Source organism: Tarenaya hassleriana, unplaced genomic scaffold (genome assembly GCF_000463585.1).
Source record: "Tarenaya hassleriana unplaced genomic scaffold, ASM46358v1 Cleome63, whole genome shotgun sequence".
Taxonomy (NCBI): domain Eukaryota; kingdom Viridiplantae; phylum Streptophyta; class Magnoliopsida; order Brassicales; family Cleomaceae; genus Tarenaya; species Tarenaya hassleriana.
This window is the reverse complement of record NW_010968819.1, coordinates 23515-30582: the sequence shown is the minus strand read 5'-3', so window position 1 is coordinate 30582 and position 7068 is coordinate 23515.

The following is a 7068-nucleotide window of genomic DNA, read 5'->3' as shown; positions in this document are numbered from 1 at the left end:
ACACCCATCTTTATGCTATTTAGGTAGACGTCTGATGTCAATCACATCCAATGTGACTCTCAGATCCTTTTATGAGACTATGATATCAAATATCATTGCATACTCGTCTCATCTGTACCGTTAAGTCTCAAGTCAAAACTTGACAACTTAACCTAAGGTAAACTATGTTCAAGCTGTGGGAACCACGATTTCCCACCCTGCTTCACAAAGATAATCCGGCACGCTCAGCTTTGGCATGACCTGTGTTACGGATGATCGATGCCTTGACAGGCGCTCTAATAACGGGAGGTACACGCTTAGCATTACATAAATAAGCGGTTTTTGAAACCACATTCAGATCAAGCATCTACTTTCAAGCTATGAGAACCACCATTTCTCCATCTTGCCTCACCAAGATAGCACGGCACACCCAGCTTTGGCATGGCCCATGACACGTACGATCGAGGCCTTGACAAGTGCTTTACTCGTAGAGCTTCTAGACCTAATCGGTTTCTGTGCAACGATTGTACATAATCCGAATAGACTATCCATTCGATTATGTAATCCCAATCCCGAAACTCCCACTCAATCAAACATATCTAATATCTTGATTAAGTTACATGCATTCATTCACTATGGACCATCCATAAGAGAGAATCATGTTATTCTGAATCACAGTTGATCGGTTTTAAGCGACGATTGCTCAAACCAGATCCCGAAACGCAAAATCAAATTTTGGTGAAGCGTCGGGTCCTAGACCGATTGGTCTAGGCGGTTCGGTCTTCGGGTCTGCGTCGGTTTAGACCTTTCGGTCCAGAATGGTCCAGACCGATCGGTCTTGGTCCAGACCGATCGGTCTACTCATGCAGACCGTTCAGTCCGGACCTGTCGGTCCAACCGACTTGCGAAACCCTAGACCGATCGGTCCAGAGACCAGACCGATCGGTCCAGGCGAAAACGTGATCAGATCTCGTTTTCATCGTTTCTGCCCCGTTTCAGACCCGAATTTGACCCCGTTTTTGCCTGCGAACTCAGAATTCGAAGCTCTTGCACACTATGCAACAATGAACAAAAAATCTACTCTAGATCCACAATCAAATCATGCATCGCATCAAAGCAAACACGGATTCAAACAATTCAAATCCTATAACGTGCGTGATCGGGTTCTAACAAAAATCATGCAGAATAACCAGGCTTTGATACCACTGTTGGGATTTCCTGGGATCTCAAGAGCGAATCTAATTCCTAAGAGATCAGTTCTAGGGTTTGCTCAGCGGATGAAAAACAACAAATTTTGATGAAACCCTAAAACCTATCATGCATGATCTTGCAGAAACGTTAGAACGCTTACCTCAATCGATCCGGGGCCTGTATCAATCGAAGAATGCGTCTGATCACTTTAGGCAGGAAGAATACCTTGCCCTCTACACGTATCCACACGGCGGAAAGGATTCCAACGTTTGGAACTTGTCTGCTAGGATTGAAGAACGCTTTTTTCTTTACGCAAGGGTTTTAGGGATCTTTCTCTTAGCTTTCTCACTCTCCAAACCTCTCCCTAGAGTCTGAATATCGTGCCAAAAGAGTTGGGTTGCGTTTCCATAAGTTTCTCCCCTTTAAAACCCTAATTAGAGCGAGTTTAGTAAATCCCGACGTCTGGACCGATCGGTCCGGACCTGGACCGATCGGTCTGGAGCTTTTTAACGTCTGGACCGATCGGTCTGGAACAATTTCCCGACCACCTCGGGACCGACCGGTCTACGTCTAGACCGATCGGTCTAGACCTTCTGGACCGGTCGGTCTGGCCTACGCTCCACTGGGATTTCCTCGTCTCTTTTCGCGCATTCGTCCTTTCCTGTGTGTGTGACCCTGTAGGCTCATCCGAAATCTCTTATTTCGGTTACACAAGTCATAGGCGGTCTCTAGCAAGACACTATGACTACCTATCTTGAATAGAGTTTGTTCGTGATCCTACGAACGCCAACGATGATTCCGTTTGATGATCCTTTTGTATCACGATATCATATGTCGAATATAAGGTATGGATAAGCCACTTTATCTGATTCGACTGCTTTCTCGTTCACTGAGTTCGACTGTCTGAAATAGACGACGTTCGTCTATAGTGCGGCCACACATTTCTACAGTCTCGCTCACACGAGGGGCCCAGCGATATCTCTCTCTTTTACGAGAGGTACAAATCCCATCTTGACTATCTACAATCCAGCACATGATTCGTTTCGTACCTGATACACGCCTTTATAGTCCTCCTGTTACGCAGGACGTTTGACGTATTCAAAGCACGCAACTCCTCATGTTGGATTCCGTAGATATCTCAGGTCTTAGGATCCAATCATGGAACCGCCATATGAGATTCAAGTCATGACACTAGTCCATGTGATAATCTCATGCGGGTCAATCCAGTATTGCGTTCTCCAATGAATACCTATGATTGTGATCGTATCCAAATACCTATGATCATCTATATGATCATCAATCACACATCATACTAGTCTTATTATGTCATCATTCCCATAATGACACAAGACTAGGGAGTTAAGTATCATTCATAATGATACATGGATTTCATAACACATCTAGTATGTAAGAACATGTAATGAATCAAATACTCTCATAAACCATAGAAAGTATCAATACATCAAATGTATCTAAATAAAGCTCATAAACAGTACATCATAGAGCACTAAACCAACAAGGAGTGATACTCTTTGACACAGTCAAACGTCGGAACTGTAAAAGGATGACTATAACGGCTGTAGTTGGGAATGTCATGAATCATGTGGAGGGTAGTAGAGAGCCAAGATGGGATTTTGTTCCTCTCTTATGTGAAGAGAGAGATATCGCTGGTCCCCTCGAATAAGTTGAGCTAAAACGCGCGCAAACAGATGAAGAGGCATCTGTAAGTTCAGTTAACTCAACGAACGAGAAAGCAGTCAAAATGTGACGAGATGACATGTTCCATGTCTCTCTCTGTTTTGACTTATGATATCATGTGACAAAAAAAATACAAGTGTTGAATGTTACTTGTCTCGTTAGATCACACTAACCTAGTGTGACAAGGGAGTCATAGTGTCTTGCTAGAGACCACCTATGATTATTAGTCCGAAATAGTTTCGGAACTATGTCTGCATTGGACGGGCCTACAGGGTCACACACGTAGGGCTGTTACTATTTTCTAGAGCGTGCTTGGGAATGTCTATTGTGATAGACTGGAACTCGATCATGAGTAGAGCAAGTGAGAGATTGATGGATATGGTGCTCTGGCCACGATCGGTTTGTGAAACTGATTAAGAAATCCATTTGATGGGTTTAGGTGGCCCAATGGACCCATATATTTATTAATAAGGCTAATGGGCCTAATATCTCTTAATGGTTAAGAGAAAGTCTATTAAGGCCCAATGGGTTTAATGAAACCTAATCATCTTTATAATTATGTTTAGAAAAACATAATTAAGTGTGTAATTTTCGATCTCTCTCTCTCTAACTCGTGGCCGCCTTCTCTGTCTCTCCCGGGGAGTGTTTCGGTTTTTGTTCCCGACCTCCAGATCGTGTTCTATCATACGCAAGCCCGTGAGTGTCGACTAGCTGTAGAGAACGTTGGATTTCAACGTTTGTGACAAGTCTCTGGATCGAAACAGGTTGGTATATCGATACCTTTATCATTATATGTAAGATCTTTTGTTTGAGTTTCGTTTAATCTATTCCGCTCCATGAAACCCAAATTGGAACCCTAGAAACCGTTATGAACGCATGTTTAGGGATCTCCAAAACCCCAAGGTACAATCATCTAATCAAATGAATATTTTCCAAGTCTAATTCCATATCACTATGCAAACTAAACTCTAGCATCAATTGATTGAAGGGGCCAAGAAGAATCAAAGCATTAAGAACATTCACTCAAACCAAAACATCGAGCCAACAAGATCAAATATTCAATACACATAAATCCTTATACAAATTCAAATTCCAAACTCATGAAGGGAGTTTTCACACAAATTCAAGAGACACAACAAGACATATCAAAGGGATGATCCAAGAGTAAGAATAGAGAGATAGAGTTAGAGAGGCTTAGTGATTTAGGAGCATGATCTTCCTCTTCCTCCTCTTGTCCTTCTTCTCCTCTTGAATCACCCTTGAAAGTTTGGATTTTGCTCTCAAAACTCTCTCTCTAATGTGTGAATGATCCTAAGCCTCCCCTTCATTCCCCTTTTATAGACAAGAAAAGGAGAAAAATATTTTTCCATTTTCCTCCCCATTTTCCTCCATGATTCCCGAGCTCCATGTTTTGAGGAAAGATTTTTTTTGTCGTCACTAAAGTATATAGTTATAGTATTTTCCTCATAACTTTCGGCTCTAATGTCGGATTGAAGTGATCTTGATGTCCACATATATCAATCGAAGAGATCTTTCCATGATGTATCACACTTGTAACTTGGACTTGTATGGAGAAATTTATGTGGCTCGCAATAGCTCACTCTTGTATCACACTTGTAATTTGGACCTATTTTTCTCTATATTTTTATGAGTTTGTCTAGATTTTACAGGATAATCATATGCATTCATAGATAGGTTTCGGAGATGATTGGACTCGAAAAGGAGCATTTTTGGAGCTTTAGAGATGAAGTTTGGAAGAGGTATTCATGTTGCGAGATTAAGAACTCTCTCTACGGAATTCCAAATCATTTGAGACTTATACCATTGGAAAGAGCGCTTCAAGAGCTTCACGTACACACTAAAATCACGCAAATCCGACACTGGAACAGAAAGTTATGAGCAAATCCGTGAAGAGGTCGAGTTAGTTGGGCCGAGTCAGATGGGTCGAAATCCCATTCGACTTGACTTGTCCGAGTCAACTCTTGACTCGGTCGAGTCAAGGCCCAGAAAACCCTAATTCATGATTTTTAGAGTTTTAATGGGAAAAAGACTCTTGGGAGCCGCCCTTCGGTTATGAAAAAGACCTAGCCACGTCTTAGAACAAAGAGAACACTTAGATTCAGACTTTGGAGAGCTTTGGTGAGAGAAATAAGAGTTGAGGAGTTTCGGGAAGAAGGAAAGTTGGAACGTGAAGATTGCATCGCTATCGACATGAGTCTTTCTTCTCCCTCTTATATCTTTGTTTCTTGTTTTACTCTGTGTTTTTCCATGAACCGTGAATAGATCCACGACTGTGGGTTAGGGATTCGTTTGTGTTTTGGGTATGTTTGAACCCTAACTTATATCTCGGTTTTGATTTGTTTCGGTTCCATGGATTTGTGCTTTTATTCGATTGATGTTTGCTAATCCCTTAGTCAATTATCTCAGATTCTAAACTACATAGAGATATGAGTTTAGTTTCGGATCAAAATCAATAGGATAGATCGTATTATTCACATAGAGATATGGTTTAATCGATCTAGGGTTGATGATAGCGTTCTTCATGCATCTAGGGTTAACTTGATTAGATCAAGAGATTGACGAGTTACTCTGTAGGTAGTGAGTTGGTGGAGCGAGAGATGAATTCTCTATCTTTTGTTGCTTGATGATTCCCGAATACAAGTCATAATCGTGATTTTCGCATGCTTAACATATACCCACAAATACGGTCCCGACACCCACGGTCATCTTTGCTTGCTAGTTACACGTTTTTGTGTTGTTTTGCTTCCTTATTTTCTATTGATTCCACACACTTCCATCATTACAATTGATTGCTTGCTTTGATTTGGTTTCGATTAGGATTTAGACTTAGCAACCGATCCTTGCGTTCGACCCCGTGTTATGACGATCCGTATCCTTGCAGTGAGTTGTGAATCGGATTATAAATTCTGGACTCGGTACACACGTATCAAGTTTTTGGCACAGCTGCCGGAGAATGGTTAGCTTATTTCTAGGTCTTTATTGATTCTAGATCTTTGCTTACGTTTAGATAGAGTCGAGTTTTTAGAGTCTTTTAGGTTTTTAGGATTTTTCAGGTTTTTTGCTTTGGTTTTTGTTTTCTTTTTCTTTTTGGTTTTCTTTGGTTTTTGTGGATTCACTTGGTCTCGAGTTCTTCCTTCTCTTTGTTGTTTGCAGGTTTCTAGTGCATGACGAGAAGCTCTACTCGGAGAGAAAACCTAGTCTACGATCTAGAGATTGAGCGGACTTTGAGGGATATCCGACTACAGCACAGAGCATAGGCAATAGGTCAAGCAGTTCGCAAAACCGTCAACAAGAGCGTGCAATTCACGATGAGGAGCATCAGGAGAATTAGAACCACATGAACTAGGAGCACATGAATCCGCTCTACGATCAGCATACCGTGGGTGAAGCTACTTACGTTGCAGAGGAGACTTTGGGTTCTTAAATTGCACCGAAGCACACCCAACTCCTATCATGCATCAACAGACCGCCCATAGACAGTTTTGAGCTATCTCCACAATGCATCACGATGTTCAGTCAGGCGAGTTTCACAGGGCGGTCTACAGAGGATCCCATTGCTTACTTGACTCGGTTTAAGATGTTGTATAGATCAATTAGGAAGGCACGAGGGATGACTATCAAGGATGTATATTTGGAGGTATTTCCTTTTTCACTTATGGACCGGGCGAGAGATTGGCTCTACACCCTTGAGACAAACTCAATCATGATGTGGAAAGACCTAGAGGAGAAATTCACGGCTAAATACTACTCCCCAAAGAAAACCCGAGCTGCAGAAAGAGCTATACACAGCTTCACTCAGGAGAGTGACGAGAGTCTATGTTGGTTTAGTGCTCTATGATGTACTGTTTATGAGCTTTATTTAGATACATTTGATGTATTGATACTTTCTATGGTTTATGAGAGTATTTGATTCATTACATGTTCTTGCATACTAGATGTGTTATGAAATCCATGTATCATTATGAATGATACTTAACTCCCTAGTCTTGTGTCATTATGGGAATGATGACATAATAAGACTAGTATGATGTGTGATTGATGATCATATAGATGATCATAGGTATTTGGATACGATCACAATCATAGGTATTCGTTGGAGAACGGAATACCGGATTGACCCGCATGAGATTGTCACATGGACTAGCGTCATGACTTGAATCTCATATGACGGTTCCATGA